The 19,050-nt window shown below is 38.5% G+C and overlaps 1 long non-coding RNA gene and 1 pseudogene across 1 annotated transcript in view; one reads left to right on the top strand and one right to left on the bottom strand.

Moving 5' to 3' along the window:
- LOC118587463 overlaps positions 1–19,050 on the top strand; it is a 502,157-nt gene that overhangs the window by 428,956 nt on the left and 54,151 nt on the right. The gene's annotated exons all lie outside the window — the stretch shown is intronic.
- On the bottom strand, positions 1,258–1,599 carry LOC118587462 (annotated as a pseudogene).

The raw sequence follows: 19,050 nt of genomic DNA, 5'->3' as shown, positions 1-19,050 counted from the left end.
TTCAACTCCTGTGACTTTGTTTACCTACATGTATGACCTCATGTGTCATAGGAAATGCTATTGCTATGGCTTAACTCATTTTTAAAGACCAACAGTGTGGGTTCATTTCCAGAGCACTTCGTAATTCACCAGATCTCTCAAAAAATATTTTGTCAGAGTCAGGGTGAATCTGTATGCAATAAGAACTAATAAGTAGTGAGTTACAGGTTCCTAAAGCCTTGGGGAAGGCTGTGCACCATGCCCCGCTCTGTTCCAGCCACCTGCAGTGAAGGGGCCTACCTGCATATTACCCTCACATCTTCTGCCACAGTCCTATACACAAATACTTGCCATTGCTTTCAGGACTCTCACCACGATGACTTTTCTGTCTACTGACCATCTATCTGCATTCAAAGCTTCCAGTCTTCAATAACCAGCTGTTCTTGTGGTCGCTGAATACTTATTTCTGTCTATAGGACATTAATTTCCCCTCTCACATCTATTTCGTCACAATTATCATCATCTCCCATGCAAGACAAACTATGACATTATGATTATCTAAATATTTGGTTTTTAAAAATACTTTCCTTGGCAAGCCACCCTCCCATAATGCACTGCTTCATCTTCTGAGTTTTCATATTCCTTTGTTCCTATTTCCTTTTGCTTTCAGTCAGGCATGTTGAATATTGGGGCTTTAGAGAAAAGTCAGCAGTTATGAGAATTTCCTACTCTTACAGAGGACCCAGTTTCAGTACTCACTTCATGACTCACAACCAACTGAAACTGGAGCTCTAGAGGATCCAATGTCCACTTCCAGCCTAAGCAAGCACTGAACAGGCACATTGTGCATATATATATATATATATATATATGAACACATACATACAATAAAAATAAATAAGTCTTAAAAATGAGAAAAATGTTGCATATCCCTATTCTAAAAATCCCAAATTCTCTAAGATCTGTCATACTACAGAGGGAAATTGCATGCTTGCTCTCAGGTGATATGTTGTCAAATCACAGACACACTAAGAATACTGAAGAAAATTAGTTCCAAGGGCTTTCAAGACAACTGAGCATGTAAGTGCACTTGCTTCCAGGCTTTGCACATAGAGCTCAATCCTTGGAATCCACATAGTGGATGCAGATAACCAACTCTGCAAATGCCCTCTGACCTCCACATAAGTGCTATTGTAAAGTCACATGTGCACACATACAAACACAATAAACATTCATAGCAAGAAAACCCTCACTTAAGCTTCAGAGAGTCACAAGCTCTTAAAACCCATGAACCCTCAGCCAATTGACCTTAGACAGCCCAGTTTCTATCGACAACTGGAATATGTTCTTGTGTTGGTCACTTGTACATGAATTACTTCTTCATATTCTGGATGATCAACTACAGTATCATTGCAACCAAGCTTCTTCTTAAACATCTTCACTAGTATATTTTTACCATAATCACTGGCAATCCCTTGAACAGTTGTCAGGATCTTCCTGCCATCTCTCTGTTGAATTGTTATATGGATATAATCCTCAGTACCAATGGGAAGCAGGTCAGCACATTTACTTGCATCATTAGTGGGGTAAAAACACTGGCAAGTTCTGGATAATAGACATATGTTAAGGTTACTTTTCCTCAGTGGAAACAGCCTGATTAATGCAGCTGTGGAACAAGGCATGTAGTGGGGGGGCTGGAGATCTAGCATAGAGAAGTGAGGGGGTTGCACAGGGAGCCAGCTGAGTCCTCCTGACCCAATGACTGGGCCTGAAACAATTCTAGTATATGCATTCTGAAAGAAGGATTCTCAGCATAGAGCCCTCGACCTTTATAACTATTCTATTGCAAAGACTCAGCACTACTGACAAGTGACATAAATGTAAATTAATATATTTGCATTACATGAGTATCTCTTTAAATACAAAGCCAGTGTGGTTCCAATGTATAAATATAAAAAACTATTTAATCTGTATCACTTACAGATTATTTCCTGGAATAAAGACCATTCCTGGGCAGGCTCTGGAGATGGCTGTGAGCTCAGCAGGATTTCTGGCTCCAGTTGCTGGCAGCCCAACCTGACTTCTCCCTCTGAATATAACCTTAGATGCTTTCCTTCCTAGCCATTCCAGGAGTAGATTATAACCTCCCCTGAGCCACAAATACACTTTGTAGTAATCCAGCTACAGCCACTGTCAGTACAAAAGACATACCTCACTGCAAAAAGGATGAGCCATATATGAGTGACCCTGGTTTATGAACATGGAATCAATTTGCCTTCAAATAATGTGATCTACCCATTTACATGAAACTCTCAGTCACATAACAAAACTCAGTCATGGGAACACCAAGCAGGCGACAGAAGGTTCCATGTCACTGGTGCTGGATGTTCCCTGAGGATGTTCTGAACTTCTGGGCTGGAGAAAGCTAGTTATTTGCTAAGAATAAACTCTAAAAGCTAAAGGTGAGATCAGAGGATGTCAGGTCAAAGGTCAGAGGGTGTCATGTTGAACAAATATGGACAATGAATGGATTTTAAGTGAAATAAAGAGAGTTAAACATAAGTTGGTGCTGATTCTGCATCATTCCCACTTCCCATAAAGGCGGTTCTGATCAATCAGACTTGTGGAATAATCAACAAAACTGTGTGTGTGTGTGTGTGTGTGTGTGTGTGTGTGTGTGTGTGTGTGTACGCACACATGCTGTGTTTCTGGGAAATGTAATCATAGTATCATTCTCTACATGACAACTATAAAATTATATTTCTGTATTTCTAGAAGTGACAGTTTCACAAAAATAAAATTACATTTTTGCAAATATCAGATAGGAAGAAATAAATCAATGTGTATTACATTTTACAGGGAAGGAACAGAAATTAACTACTATATTAGTATAATAGTAAGATATGACACCCTTTAGACAATACTTAATTCACAAATCTCAAATCCCTTAGATCAACTGTATGGGCAGTTGCCTCAGCTTCTTGCAAGCTAGCTCTTTCATCTTAAATTAACCATTCCTACTAATCTATATGTTGCTGTGGCTTGACCGGTCTGCTGGCATCTTGTTGCTCTTTGGCAGTGGCTGCATCTCTCTCCACTCCACCTTTCTTCTCTTTGTATCTCTTCTTGGATTTCCCACCTGGCTGTAAGCTTTCATGCTGTAGGCCAAAATGGCTTTATTTATTATTTACTGGGAATCACACATATTCACAACATACAGAAAGACATCCCACATCACCTAAGTGGTTACAATTTAGAGAGAGGTGATTTTGAAAGCTTTATTTATTCATTTATTTACTGTGTATAGGCACTATCTATGTGCCATGGTGTGTGTATGGAGGTCAGAGGACAGCTATGTGTTTCTGTCTTACAAAACCCCTCATATTCCTCTGACTTCCTCGCTTTCTGCCATTGACCCAGGGCACTGTAAACTTCCATTCAGAACCGTGCATGTGGGATTTTATAGCATTTCACCAGTTATTGATGAACCTTGGAAACAAAGTCATTTCAGTAGTGAAGATATGCTGCTTCATCCGACTGCTGGGTGTTGAAAGAAAAGAAGAGACTGATGAAATCTCAACACATGTGACTAGAAGAAAGAGAGCAGTTTGAAAGGCTACATGCTGTCCCTTTCCAGCTAAAACATTTCCGAGAAGTCAAAGCTTGGAGATAGGAAATGGATTAGTGCTTCCTGGAAAAGCCAAGAAGAGATAGATAAATAGGTGGAAAACAGAACCTTTAAGGCAGTGAGACTATTCTGTGTGATGCCCCAGTGATGGATGAATGTTACTACCTGGTTTTCAAAACCCAGGCATGTACAGTGACAATGATGTGCACATTTATTTTAAACTATGGTGCTTGGGAGATAATGAGCATGAATGTAGGTTCCTCATTTGTAGGAGTGTGTAAGAGACTGTGTAATGGGTATGGATAATGGGGATACTGCATGTGTAAGAGACTGTGTAATGGGTATGGATAATGGGGATACTGCATATGTAAGAGACTGTGTAATGGGTATGGATAATGGGGATACTGCATGAGTAAAAGACTGTGTAATGGGTATGGATAATGGGGATACTGCATGTGTAAGAGACTGTGTAATGGGTATGGATAATGGGGATACTGCATATGTAAGAGACTGTGTAATGGGTATGGATAATGGGGCACTGCATGAGTAAGAGACTGTGTAATGGGTATGGATAATGGGGATACTGCATGAGTAAGAGACTGTGTAATGGGTATGGATAATGGGGCACTGCATGTGTAAGAGACTGTGTAATGGGTATGGATAATGGGGATACTGCATGAGTAAGAGACTGTGTAATGGGTATGGATAATGGGGATACTGCATGTGTAAGAGACTGTGTAATGGGTATGGATAATGGGGATACTGCATGAGTAAGAGACTGTGTAATGGGTATGGATAATGGGGATGCTGCATGAGTAGGAGACTGTGTAATGGGTATGGATAATGGGGATACTGCATGAGTAAGAGACTGTGTAATGGGTATGGATAATGGGGCACTGCATGTGTAAGAGACTGTGTAATGGGTATGGATAATGGGGATACTGCATGAGTAAGAGACTGTGTAATGGGTAGGATAATGGGGATACTGCATGTGTAAGAGACTGTGTAATGGGTATGGATAATGGGGATACTGCATGAGTAAGAGACTGTGTAATGGGTATGGATAATGGGGATGCTGCATGAGTAGGAGACTGTGTAATGGGTATGGATAATGGGGATACTGCATGAGTAAGAGACTGTGTAATGGGTATGGATAATGGGCACTGCATGTGTAAGAGACTGTGTAATGGGTATGGATAATGGGGATACTGCATGAGTAAGAGACTGTGTAATGGGTATGGATAATGGGGATACTGCATGTGTAAGAGACTGTGTAATGGGTATGGATAATGGGGATACTGCATGAGTAAGAGACTGTGTAATGGGTATGGATAATGGGGATACTGCATGAGGTAGGAGACTGTGTAATGGGTATGGGATAATGGGGATACTGCATGAGTAAGAGGACTGTGTAATGGGTATGGATAATGGGGCCACTGCATGTGTAAGAGACCTGTGTAATGGGTATGGATAATGGGGGATACTGCATGGAGTAAGAGGACTAGTGTAATGGGTTATCGGATAATGGGGATACTGGCATGTGTAAGAGGACTGTGTAATGGGTATGGATAATGGGGATACTGGCCATGAGTAAGAGACTGTGTAATGGGTATGGATACATGGGGATGCTGCATGGAGTAGGAGACTGTGTAATGGGTATGGATAATGGGGATACTGCCATGAGTAAGAGACTGTGTAATGGGTAATGGGATAATGGGATACTGCATGAGTAAGAGACTGTGTAATGGGTATGGATAATGGGGCCACTGCATGGTGTAAGAGACTGTGTAATGGGTATGGATAATGGGGATACTGCATGAGTAAGAGACTGTGTAATGGGTATGGATAATGGGGATACTGCATGAGTAAGAGACTGTGTAATGGGTATGGATAATGGGGATGCTGCATGAGTAGGAGACTGTGTAATGGGTATGGATAATGGGGATACTGCATGAGTAAGAGACTGTGTAATGGGTATGGATAATGGGGATACTGCATGAGCAGGGGCAAGATAACAGAAACCCAAACTTATTTGTGAATCAAACTTTTTTTATTAAGAGGTTTTCTATTCATTTTACATATCAACCACAGATTCCCCATCCTCCCTCCTCCCACCCCCCAGCCTTCCCACCCAACCCACCCACCATTCCCACCTCCTCCAAGGCAAGGTCTACCATGGGGAGTCAGCAGAACCTGATATACTCTCTTGAGGCAAAAATAAAGATAATTAAAAAGTGTGCTAAAGGATTTGTAAGATGGCCTGGTAAAGGAAGGCAATTGCCACCATGCCAATGACCTACCTTTAATTCCTGGAACCAAAATGATGGAAGAAAAGAATTGATTATTGTTATTCTCTGACTTGACACACATACATACATATACAGACAGATGGACAGACACAATATATACACAGAGAGAAGACACACATACACACACAGAAGACATGAAGACAGGCAGACACATATACACACACTAAATAATTTTTAGTACCATGGCATTTTAAAATAAATGAAAGTTTCTAGATTGATCACAGTGATAGAATTGAATTCAAAAGAATGAATGCACAAAGAGAAAACCAAGTTTCTGTCTTAATGATAATAATAATGCTGTTACCACATTATAATACTAATGGTATTACTAATGGTGGCTGAGGACTATCTGATTTCTGTGAGATGGATCTTGTCAACTACTGAAGTCACTGTGGTGAGATTTAGTGATCATTGCCATAGAAAATAGAATTCTAGGGCGGTGGTGGCGCACACCTTTAATCCCAGCCCTGGGGAGGCAGAGGCAGGCAGATCTTTGTGAGTTCGAGGCCAGCCTGGTCTATAGAGCGAGATCCAGGAAAGGCACAAAGCTGCAGAGAAACCCTGTCTCGGAAAACCAAAAAAAGAAAATAGAATTCTAAAGTGTTCACAGGGCTCTCAGCTCTCATTATGCAGACCTTCTTGTCTCTGCTCGTTCATTCTTCTCCTATGACATGTCTAAGCTGGAGATACATTTCCCAAGAGCCCTTGTACTTGTTTACCTCAGCACTCTGCTTTACAGCAAGAAGCTCCATGAGTAATGAACATTCATGGTAAATGTAAAATCTTGTGAGAAGAGACTAACCTCTGTAGTAGATCACATGACCCTCATTCCAGGAAGGACATCCCTGTGTCCAGAGGAAACTAATGTTCTTATCTCTAAAAACATATTTAGAATAACAAGTAAAAACAAACAAGACATGGTAAGTTCCTTTAGTTCATATTCATCAGGCTATGATTATGTGGAATGAGTTTGTCTTTCTTTTAATTGGTAAGATGTCTTAAAGGATATACAAGAATTCAAAGTTGGTTTGAGTCATTAGCCAAAAACATAATGGAGCAAAGATCATAATGATTAACCTCTGACACACCATTTAAAGATTGCTCTTTGGGTTCATTTGAGGAACTCATCCAACATCCTACAGAAATGGCATTACTGTTAAACATAAGGTTGTGGTGGGGTATAAATAATCCTATTTCTTTTGCCACAGTAACTAGTATTCCATACCAGCATTGTCTCCTCCAGATAAAGTGATCTTGAACTTGAATGTATATCATCTTGGTCTTAAGAATTCAGCTAACAAAACTAATGGAGAGAAACCCTATTCTAGAGGAAACAGAATAACAGTAGCACTTCATCACTTAAAATGACTGTACACACGGAAGCATGGATGCACACATACACAGAGTATGTGAGAGAGATAGAGTCAGAGAGACAGAGACGGGGAGACACAGAGACAGAGAGTTAGGCAGAGAGACAAAGATACAGAGACAAGGAGACAGAGAGGTGGAGACAGAGACAGAGACAAAGCTAGAAAGTGACACAGAGATAAAGAGACAGAGAGATGCACAGAGAAAAAATGACACAGGAACAGGGTAGAGAATGGCATAGGAGCAATACTAGGGTATTCAGGGAGGTCCCCCACCTGGTGACATGAAATTTAGACAGGTGATTGGCTCTTGAAGTTTGACAGAGTATTTTTAAAAATCACCTTTCTTGCTTTTTATCACTACATATCATTATTAAAACTAAATACTGTGATATTTATGTATCTGTGAAACTTTAGTAAGATTTACTAAGAATAGTAAATTCCATTGCTTTTTCTCTAGTCTGATAGTTTTGTTTAATCATTGATGGTCATTTATTACAGGAGAGCAATCACTCAGGAGGTTTCTTCCCTGGCATTAAATGCTGTGGAGGAGCCACATTCTCATCAGCTGTGGTTCCACTCTGAGATGTTCAGATCAGGGAAGGGAAGCTGCCTGCCCTGAAGAGACTCCAGGGCTTCATCAGCTACAGAAGTGATCAGCTGCATGTGGCTAACTAAATGACATGCCTCTTAGTCTTCCGAAGCATGTGTTCACTCTGTATTGAAAGTCTATCTCCAAAGCAACACAACTGCATGCCTCTGGATTGCTACAGGCTGCAACTTTACATCAGAGCTTTTACACTACATTCTAAAATGCATCCATTTGTCTAACATGTTTAATGGCACAGCTCTATCCCTCGAACTGTGTGCCTTTTATCTTAATTGGAGTAAATAATTATTTCACAATTCCCAACCCGCTTCAGATCTTGAGTTTAAAAGGTGAAGAAAATCTTGTTACTTTGTGGTAATGATGTCCAAGAAGCTGGTGTAACTTTAATGCATGAAGAAAAACATGTCAGGGACTTTGGAAAAGTGAAAAAAAGGAAAAAAAAAAAAAAGGAAAAGAATCATGTGCTTTGGAATGCAAGAGTTTAATGCATGGTTTTCAGCCTGTTAGCATTTAGATCAGAGAGGGAAAGGTAAAGACAACCAAGGAGGGAACCGCGTTCTGGGCACACTCACACAGGTGGCCCTCACACCCACTTTTCCATTGCTATATGCAATGTTTTTTTCTTTGTTTGCTTCTTTGTTTTGCAGAGGGTATTTATATCAAGCTAAGACACACAATATAAATGAAATTCTGTGCTTTACTAAGAGTGACACCTCTTCTTCATATGTTTAGAGATTCTAGGTGCTTGACTTTATATTTTTGCTTATAAATAATAATTATTTTCAAAAGTGGCTTTTTCAATTGAGAATAAAACATAACAGTTTTTGTTGTTTTTTTGAGACAAGGTTTCTCTGTATAGATTTGGAGCCTCTCCTGGAACTCACTCTGTAGTCCAGGCTGCCCTTGAACTCACAGAGATCTGCCGCCTTTGCCTCCAGGGGGCTGGGATTAAAGGCATGCCCCACCACTGCCTGGCTAGAGAACAAGATATAATCTTAAAACTAAAGTATTAATTCTAGTTTCTATACTATAGTTATTAAAATGCTCACACACACACACACACATATATATATATAAAATCTTTCATTAAATGTTGACATCACCTTCTATGAACAAGCTATTTGCCATGGACTATATCATAAGACAGGCTGCTTGTTGGAATTATCAAGTGTGTGCTATGACTGGCTGACTCACACAAAGGCCACAGTATAACACAATATAAAACTTGGATATTGTTCTGATGAAGACAAAGTATTGCTTGTCATACAAAGCTCAACCCTCTAGAAAGACTATTTGATATTGAGGCTAGAGAAGGAACTGGAAGGAATAATGTTTATTTCAAGTGAGCAGCTGATAAGATAATAAAAAAATAAGAAATAATTGATAAGGCCTGATCTAAGGTATTAAAGGCAATGAGAAACTTCAGGGAAAAGCACAAACATGGAATAATTTGGAGACCTGGGAAGGAGGAGAACGTAGTTTCCGGGGGTAAATCTGTGACTTGTAGACTCACAAACTAAGAACAGAGGGGGAATAATTGGAAGACCAGGCAGGCCAGCTCTCCTTCAACACTTGAGGTTACTGTACACAGCGTGACTGATTGTAAAGGACCTGGGAAACTTTTAATGTACTAGATGATCAGTGCACTCTGGTGACAGAGATAAGAGCCACTGCAGGTTACAGACATTCATGAAATGACAACAGAATTATCCACCCAGCCATCACTGAGAGGCAAAAGTTGAGGATAAGGCCAAACACTGAGCAGGTTACATTTAAGGCATAATGAACACACACAAAATACATAAAAACGACTTGTAAAAAATTACTTAATGAAAGGGGATTATCAATGTGTTTTTTAAAATATTTTAGAAATTAAATGTTCCTCTGAAAATATAGCAGAAATTTACACTCCTAGAAAGCTCCTTTTCTGTACTTGCTTAACTAAGAGACTTTTGAAAAAAATCATTTAGAGATTTGTGTGTGTAATGAAAATGCATTGTATGTAAGCACAACACACACACACACATGTGTGCCCACATACAAACATACATATGAATATGCACACACACACATAAACACACACCCTTGAATGCACTCAATTATACATGTGCTTATGTTTATATTCTTCCTATACTGGCCATAGAGCTTTGGTTGTGTTTTGATTTTTTAAAATATATTCTGCTGAACACAGGGTGTCCATAAGTGAGCTTTGGCTGAATGGCTGGGCCACTGATTCTAGTGTACTGTCTGTTCTCAGTCCCCTTCATGAGCATATGCACATGAGTGAGGTCCAGGTTAAGTCAACTTTGAAGGAAGAAAACATTAACTCAATGCAAATCATCCAGAATGGCCTTAAATCACCCTGTATTTGTTTAACATTTAGTTTAATGGACATTTAAATTCCCTCTTCAGTGGTTTCTTGCATAAACTTGAACCACAAATGTAGTCCAGGGTTCACTGACCCCGAGATGCTGTAGTCACAGTGTAACTTACTTTATTTTCAGCAGCAAGGGGGTGTCCATAGAACATTTCAGATTTGAGAGTTTTGGAGATGTTGTCAGCAGTAGAGAACACTTACTGTTCTTGCAGAGGACCTGGTTTGGTTTACAGCAATCACATGGTACCTCACAACCATCCTAAACTCCAGTTTCAAGGGAAGTGGTTTCTTCTGTACTGCATGGGCATCAGGATTACATGCAGTGCACATACATGCATACAGGCAAAGCACTCATATGCATAAGATGAAAATAAATTAATCCATGTCTATATATAACATTATAGCCCAAGAAGTTGTTCAGTCAATCATTCAATTTTCCAATCATTAATAAATGAAGTACTTTATATTTTTAAAAGAATGTCATCACTTCTTGCATGAAATTAGGCACACTTGATTTGGAAACACACAAGTGTTTTTTATGAAATATATCTTTTAAATTCTCCAATATAATACCTTCATATTTAAAATGGGTGTTAATTAAGGTTTCACTTTAATACCTTAAGCATTTTATATGAAAACATGAGAATTGATGAATGGGCACTTTGTGGCATCAGTTTTTTGTGATTACATGGACTTCTTCCCTTGTTCCTCAATGTCCCCTACATAGAGATTGACATACAAATCTGATTCTGCTTTCTAATAAACCACAGACCCCTTGGGGACAGGAGAAATAGTCCACTGCCCTCAGAATTTCCAATGGATGAGGAAAGAATGTTTGTAGAAAACAATAGGACAAGACAAACATTCTGCCACTCTTTAAGCCTCCCCATCTGATGTTGGAGACTTCTCTGCCTTCCAACAGTTCTTGCTTTTTACTCTCTCCATGAGAGCATAAAGAGGCAATGCTGTTGAAATAAGTTGCTTAGAAAGAAATACTTATTTCACATTAAAATCGGGTGAGCGTTTACTATTTATTTGTTCATTTGTTTTACAACCACACCACAGTTCCTCCTCCCTCATCTCCTCCCAGTCCCTCCCCTCCACTTCCTCTCTGCACCCCACTCCCAGTCCACTCTTCTTCCTTTTCTGTTCAGGAAAGATCAGGTCTCCCATGACTATCAGCAAAAACATGGCATATCAAGGAAGACTAATCACCCCTCTTGTATTAAGGCTGGATAAGGCAATCCAGTATGAGGTATAGGGTCCCCAAACCAACAAGAGTCAGAGACAGCCCCTGCTTTCACTGTTAGGAGTTCCACAAGAAGATCAAGCTACACAACTGCAACGCATATGCCGAGGGTCTAGGTCAGTCCCATGCAGGCTCCCTGGTTGTCAGTTCAGTCTCTGTGTGTCCCTAGGAGCCCAGGTTAATTTATCCTGTGGGTTTTCTTATGGTGTCTTTGACCACAATTACCCTGATATGCAAACCACAGATTCAAAAAAGAGGGAGAATTACAGACCAATTTCTCTCATGAACATTGATACAAAAATACTCAGCAAAATACTCAAAAACCGAATCCAAGAACACATCAGAAAAATCATTTACCATGATCAAGTAGGCTTCATTCCAGCGATGCATGGATGGTTAATGGTAAGAAAATCTATCAATGTAATCTACCATATAAATGAACTGAAAGAAAAAAAAATCACATGATCATCTCATTAGCTGTTGAAAAAGCCCTTGACAAATTCTGATACTCCTTCATGATAAAAGTCTTGGAGAGATCAAGTATACAGGGGCTTACCTAAAAATAGTTTTCAGCTTTTTAAGAGATGATTTTATTTTATTTTTTAATTTTATTTATAGGTGTGTGTGTGTGTGTGTGTGTATCCACAGAGGTCAGAATGGATTATTGAATCCCTTTTTGTTGGGGTTCCAGGTAACTGTGAGCTACCTGATGTGGAAAATTGGATCTGAACTCTAAGTCCTCTAGTAGAGCAGTAAGTTCTCTTAACTGATGAACCATCTTTCTTGTTCAGAATAGCCTCAAACTCATACCATATTCGTTGAGCACATACTAGCACTGTCCCATTCCCTGCTTTTATGTGGTGTTCAGCTGAAGATTCCCCTTAAAAGAATGACATATGATACAAAGTACTGAATCACTGAGGGCATGAAGAGGCATATAACTTTCTGGGGTCAGGGTATTGACCATCAGTGGCTATGCTCTGCTGTGTACTCGTCCCAGGGGGAAGAGCTGTTACACTCGCTAATTTTTGAAAATAGTATGAAGTGTGGAGAACAGGTTTCCTTGAGATTTTTAAGGAAATTTCCATAAAATATCTTTTGAATAATCCCCTTATCATTTTGGAAGCAAGCCCAAGTAGCAATATTGGAGGGCTGGCAGGGTTTCCCAAGTGAAGATAATTCCAGCAGCCTTGGGGAGACTTTCTGATATTCCTAAATACACCTCTCTGTTTCTTTAAACATTGACACTGCAGGCTGTGAGATATCGAACTTATGTTCTTCGTACAGTGATATAAAACTTGCTGTTGGTCCAGGTCTCTGAGAATGCAGGTCTTAGTGAAATGAGGCAAGATCTGTTGCTTGCACCCAGGTAGAATTCTGTGAGCCTCATCAACAAGAGCCTTCTTCCAAACACAAGGTCACTGGTCATAAGTGAATGGCACACCCCAGGAACAGGGCAGCAACTGCCTAGACTGGTGCTGTGTGGTTTATGACTGTGTGTTCTTTTTCAATGTCATGTCAGATCAGGTAGAGTGGATTCTGTTTGTGTTTGGCTGAACAGCAGGAGGGACACCTCCAAACAGGCCCCTGCATAATGCATTCTGACAGGCTCTCTGAATATTGCTGACAGCTTCAGTATTTGTTATTGGTGGCTCATCTTGGACATTCTGATCCACGAATATGACTGGTGTGGCCTGTCTCTACTTTCATCATCCTATGGTCAGTAAGGAGCTCTGGGGACCTTGCTGAGGACAGAACTAAAAAGGAAAATTCTTCCCAAATAAGTTCAAAAAAAAAAAAAAAAAAGGAAGGAAGGCTGATTCACACTCTTCTTACATTCACTTTTGCAGGTAACATTGTCTCCTACTTATTCTGAGCTTCCAGGATTGCTATTTAAGTAAAAATTTATTTCTTAAATGATACTGAAAAGTGTAAGTAAATGGATCGAAAAGAGACTTCTGTTGACTTTCATACTTATAGAGTAAAACTGCCTGGCTTTCTCATTTCAGGTTTCTGACACATATTCTATTTTGTTTACACAAAAGTCAGAATATTAACACAATTAAGTAAATATACATAGTCCAGTAAGAATTAATTATGAATACAATTTTAACATTATTATTTATTGGCTTCATAATGATAAGTCTACAGGTCTACTCAATAAAATAAACACTGGGTTAGTCATTGCCATTGAGATGTGTGCAGAAGTAAAACACCTGTCAAAGGAATGGTCATACTACAGAAGAGAGAAGATCAGAAGTATCCCACAACATGGAAACCCACCCTTGCAATTCCCCGAGTATGTGGTAGACAGGAAGATTGAGAGCTCGCTAGAATCAGTCTACACAAATGAGTGAACTCTGGGTTTAGTGAGAGATCTTGTCTCACAAAATAGATAAGAGGTGTTGGGAAGGTAGTTCAATAGTAAGGACATGTGTTCTGAAGAACAAGAATCTGACTTCAAACCCCCAGTACTCACATAAAAATGCATGCATAGATGGATGTGCCTGCAGCCGCAGCATTGTAGAATAGAGAAACCCAACAGCTAGCTCACTAGCAGCCTGGAGAATATTGTGAGCTTCTAATTCAGGGAAAGATTTTACCTCAAGATGATAAGTTGGCGGTTGATAGAGGAAGACAGCTTGTCCTCTGCACAAGCACCCTTGTTTGTATGTGTTCCATATTGACTTGTGTGCACCACACCACAACAAGGTAGAGAGGCACAGAGGAAGATACCTGAAGTCTATTTCTGGCCTCTCTATGGCTACACATAAATGAATACCCACATTTACACACATGATAATCACACACACACACACACACACACACACACACACACACACACACACACACTAACACTTACAAATTATCCTTTAAATGTCAAAGTAAAATACAGCACCCGGTGTGTTACAATGTCTTAATCAGTATCCCTCTACTGTTTTCACCCCTCTTCTCAATAAGAAATATTCTATATGATTCTTAGAATACATCTCTCAATGAAAGAATAACTCAAAATAATAATTATCCTACTATATACAATGTAGCCTAACATTTTCTTTCCCCATTGTCTGGAATTAAATTTTAAATTAGGGTAATTTAGAGCATAGCACATTATAGTAATTTCTTTATTTATTATTTGTTTTATTTTTATTTTATTTTCATGTGTGTTTTGCCTGCATGGATGCATGTGAACCATGTGCATACAGTGCCTATAAAATCCAAAAGAGGGCATCAAATTCCCTGGAATTGGAATTACAGAAGTTTGTGAGCTGGGAATCAAATCTGGGTCCTCTGAAAAAGCAGTCAGTGCTCTTAAGGGCTGAGCCACCTCTCCAGCTCACATTCTAGCAATTTCTTGACTATCAAATGGATTGTGACATGCAGCTTTTGTTCATCTAAAACACATAATGTATGTTGAGACTGTGACGATAGGAAACTCAGAACAGTATTTTTTATATCTGAAGATTTGGGTTTGATGTGATGCTTTCTCTCATTCTATTTTATATGTTTAAAAACATGGACAGCAAAATCATTTAAATGTTCCAGTCATGATCTATTTTTCTTCTGTCATTTTTCCACTAAATATAAATATAATATGTTTTCTATTTTAGAGTTTGAAGCCATTACTGAATGAGATAATCCATTTGAATCATTTTTAAATAACAACTCAGAGCTCAGTCAGGAAATGCCTGCCTCACAAGTCCAAGGACCTGGGTTTGACTCTCCAAGTTAGTGGAAAGAAAGCCTGGGGCCTTGGTGCTCTTGAAATCCCAGCTCTGGGGAGGTAGAGACAAGCAGGTCCCTGGATCTTGCCAGCCAGACAGCCTGGCCTACTTGTTATTTCTTAGTTCAGATGAAGACCCTGTCTCACACATGATGAAAACACCTGAGGATGTGACCTGCCCTTCACACAGATCCCCACATGCATGTATATGCACCCTCACACATGTGCATACACATGTGTACACATAAACATGCACATATACATCACAATTATACATTCTCATGGGCTGAAATCAAATGTTTTTATGGGTTATATACTAGTATTTCTGCATTTATTCACTACAGAGCAACATACATTTTAGTAAAATGAGAGTTAATATAGTCAAATAGATGACATTTTCCTATTCAAAACAAACTCACATTCAAAAGATGGGCTCAGTGCTACGACACAGCCATGATTTAGACATAGTGTTGTATGAAATGTCACACTTGCAAATAGAGTACAGGTGTGGGAATCAAAACAGTCTGTGGTATGAATGCTAGACACAGGCCTCCACATGTACCTAGAGTTACCTCATCCTGCCCCCCAGCTTCTGCTCACCCACTGAGAAGCTGGTTCCAATATTTATTAACTTTTGAGTACAGAACAAAACTTGTATTTACAATTTATCTCAATTCTTCTTGCTACAGATATTAGGTACATTTTAGTATCTTTCCCAGGGTACTGGATGATATTATTAAGTATCTACTGGTTTTGAGCCATGCAATTGAGATTAAATTTTAAAATATAAATGTATACTCTTTAAGAAGAATATAGAGTTTATCATGTATGTCTACTCTGGAGTCTTAATTTCCTGGTTCTGGAGATGAGAAGCTATGCTGGGCAACATAACAAGACTGCCTTCAAAGCAAACAAAACATCTGGGCACAGTAGTTCATATCTTCTACCTTAGCACTTGGGAAGTAGATACAGTAGGATCAGGACTTTAATGCTACCCACAGCAACATGGTAAGTATAAGGCCAGTGTAGGGTATATAAAACCCTGCTGGAAAGATAAAAATGCACATTTTTATATCAACCAAAGCTTTTAAAAATATATATGTTAAGTGTAAGAAAGTGCTAGGAAAAAAAAAAACACTTTTCTCACAGATAGATGAGAAAAGCATCTATAACAAAGGAAAAGAGGGAGCCAAATGTGAGTCCAATGTAAATCGGTCCACATACTGGGCTTCCAAGAAGCAAACGCTTATGTATATTTCAGGAGCTTGGCCGGCAGCAGCAGGAATTACCAATTCAGCTTCACTTCCATCTGACCTGCATCTATGAAGCAGGCTTGTGACTGTTTACTGATTATCTGTAGCTCAGTGTGCTCAGGCCTGAAGCTAAGTCACTAAAGCACATGAAAAGTGTCAAAATAAAATATGTGGTCAAACATAGAAGATGTATAACTTAATAAAAGAAGGCATCAAGATTAACTTTACATAGATCTCTGTTCATAGCCAAAGAGGGAACCATTATTTACACTTATAGAGAAAAAATAAGAACATTGGTTAAACAACGGGAAAGAAAAAGAAAAGCAAGTTATGTTAAAATCATTTCAAAGAAATTAGTACTGACCAAAGCAAGCTTTAGACTCTGAAAAAATTGAAATATTGGGCAAAATATTTATATGAAATAAATTAATAACGTGACACAGTATTCCAGAGGCTTTGAATATATCTCTATTAAATAATATAAATAAACATATAAGTGAACAGGAAGTATAAGTGAAGCAGAGTTATTCATATTCCTAAATTAATAATTATTTAAATTTAAAATATAATCAGTCTCACATTTTAATTGTCTGAATTTATTTCCTTATTTCATAAAATATGTCCCTAGGAAAGTACTTCCAAGCACCTAATAATGTAAACATAGCTGCCCAACAGGTGTGTTTAATCCACAATTAGCTTTCAATTCTTTAACCTTTTGTTATATTTTCTACAACCCCTATGCAATTTTGCTTATGATATTTAACCTCACTGTTATCTTCACCTTATAAAGAAAAAAAGAAATGATACTTATTTCTACAGTGGGACTTAAATTCGTTCATATTGGTCTATTATTTAGCATAGTGCTTGTCATAAAATAATGAATATATTTTCATTTCCAGAATTATTATAGAATAAAATAATTTAAGAGCATGAGCAGCATATACTTGTAGAAAGGAAAGAAAAACAAATGTACAGCAAGTATATAAATTCAAACCTGTTTCGCTTATAAACTATATGAGTACTGTGGCATATGTGTTTGGAAATTTTGGATTTATGGCTTTCTGTGGGTGTAGGTGTGGGGAAGTAGAGACTGTCACACACTCTTGGTGAGAGTGTAAACTGTCACAGCTTTTCTGGGGTCAAGTAAGAAGCAGCAGTAAAAATTAAATCCGTCCAGTTTTATTATATGGAATCCACTTCTGTGTAGGGCCATTGGTGTGTAAACATGTGGACAGTATTTATAGTGAGCAGAATGATTTTCTGTAAATTACATTTGCATTATGGAGAGTCTACTACATACTCCTATAAAATATGTGTGCACACATTTCTTTACATGTGGAGCTGAAATGATTGCAGACATAAACAGGAAACACTTGATAGTGGCTCTTTAGTGTCACCAAGACTATGGACAGTCCTGATAGCTGAATCTTTATGGCTTTGTAAAATATAAACATAAATGGCTTTAATAAAATGTCTTTGAGTCATACATTGCATTCTGTAATTCACACAATGTGTCAGACATATATTTGTTTTGACATGAGGGTCTGGGCCAAAGGGTGCTTAGAAAGAGCTGTGTCCTGAAAGTTCTTACATTCGGCTCCTGTGCTTCTACACACTTATACAGGAAATTATTACATGTATCTTTTCATAAAAGCAGCAGTGAAGAAAAGATAAAACAGTTAAATGTGGCCTAGGAAAAAGCAAGCATCTTAGTGTCCAGCAGAATTTTTTAATTTAGATAACTAATAAAAATAGAAGAAGAAGAAATGCAGAAACCCACAATCTGAAGGGATTTAGTAGCAATCTTCCCTATGAAAAATACCTATTTTCTGAAACTCTAGCTCAAAGGAAAACTGACTTTTTGTGTTATTGTTAGAAAGCATTCTGTGAGTACAATGAACTCACAGATAGTGCCTGTTCCAGTCACCACTGTAGTTCTGGACATGTTGACATTCATACTTTACTTATAACAGAAAGTAATTAATTGGCAGTACCATACACTTTGAGAAACTGAGTAGACTCATAAAGGCCAAAATGTTTCCATGTCTGGAACTGTGCAGTATTAACCTTGATTGTCCCCTCCAATAGCCAGCCCATTAGAACTGGGGTTTGCTGATAAGGATCCATTATTAAGCCTTTCATGCTTAATTACTAGATGTATTTATGCTTCTTCTGTTTCTATATGTTATATATTTTAGTAAATTGACTATAAACCATATGCAAATTTTAAAAATAGCTTGTATAGAGTAAACATTCTTTATGTAAGTTGATATCATATCACCTAGTAAATAATTGCTATATATGCTCATGGGATGAATATTTTAAAACTATATTGTAGAAAGCCTTAAAATTATTAATCACATGTCCATATCTTGTGTATGAAAAGCAGACTGAACTGGTTATTCCTGCAGACTTTGTCACAATGGAAGTTTTGGTTCAGAAACCAGTTCCCATTGATGGACTGTGCTCCCTGCTGATCACCTGCTGAGCATCTCATTGATGGACTGTGCTCCCTACTGATCACCTGTTGAGCATCCCATTGATGGACTGTGCT

The sequence above is a fragment of the Onychomys torridus genome, chromosome 7 (genome assembly GCF_903995425.1).
Source record: "Onychomys torridus chromosome 7, mOncTor1.1, whole genome shotgun sequence".
In the NCBI taxonomy this organism is placed as follows: domain Eukaryota; kingdom Metazoa; phylum Chordata; class Mammalia; order Rodentia; family Cricetidae; genus Onychomys; species Onychomys torridus.
The sequence above is the reverse complement of the archived record's forward strand: the minus strand, read 5'-3'. Positions and strand labels throughout refer to the sequence as shown.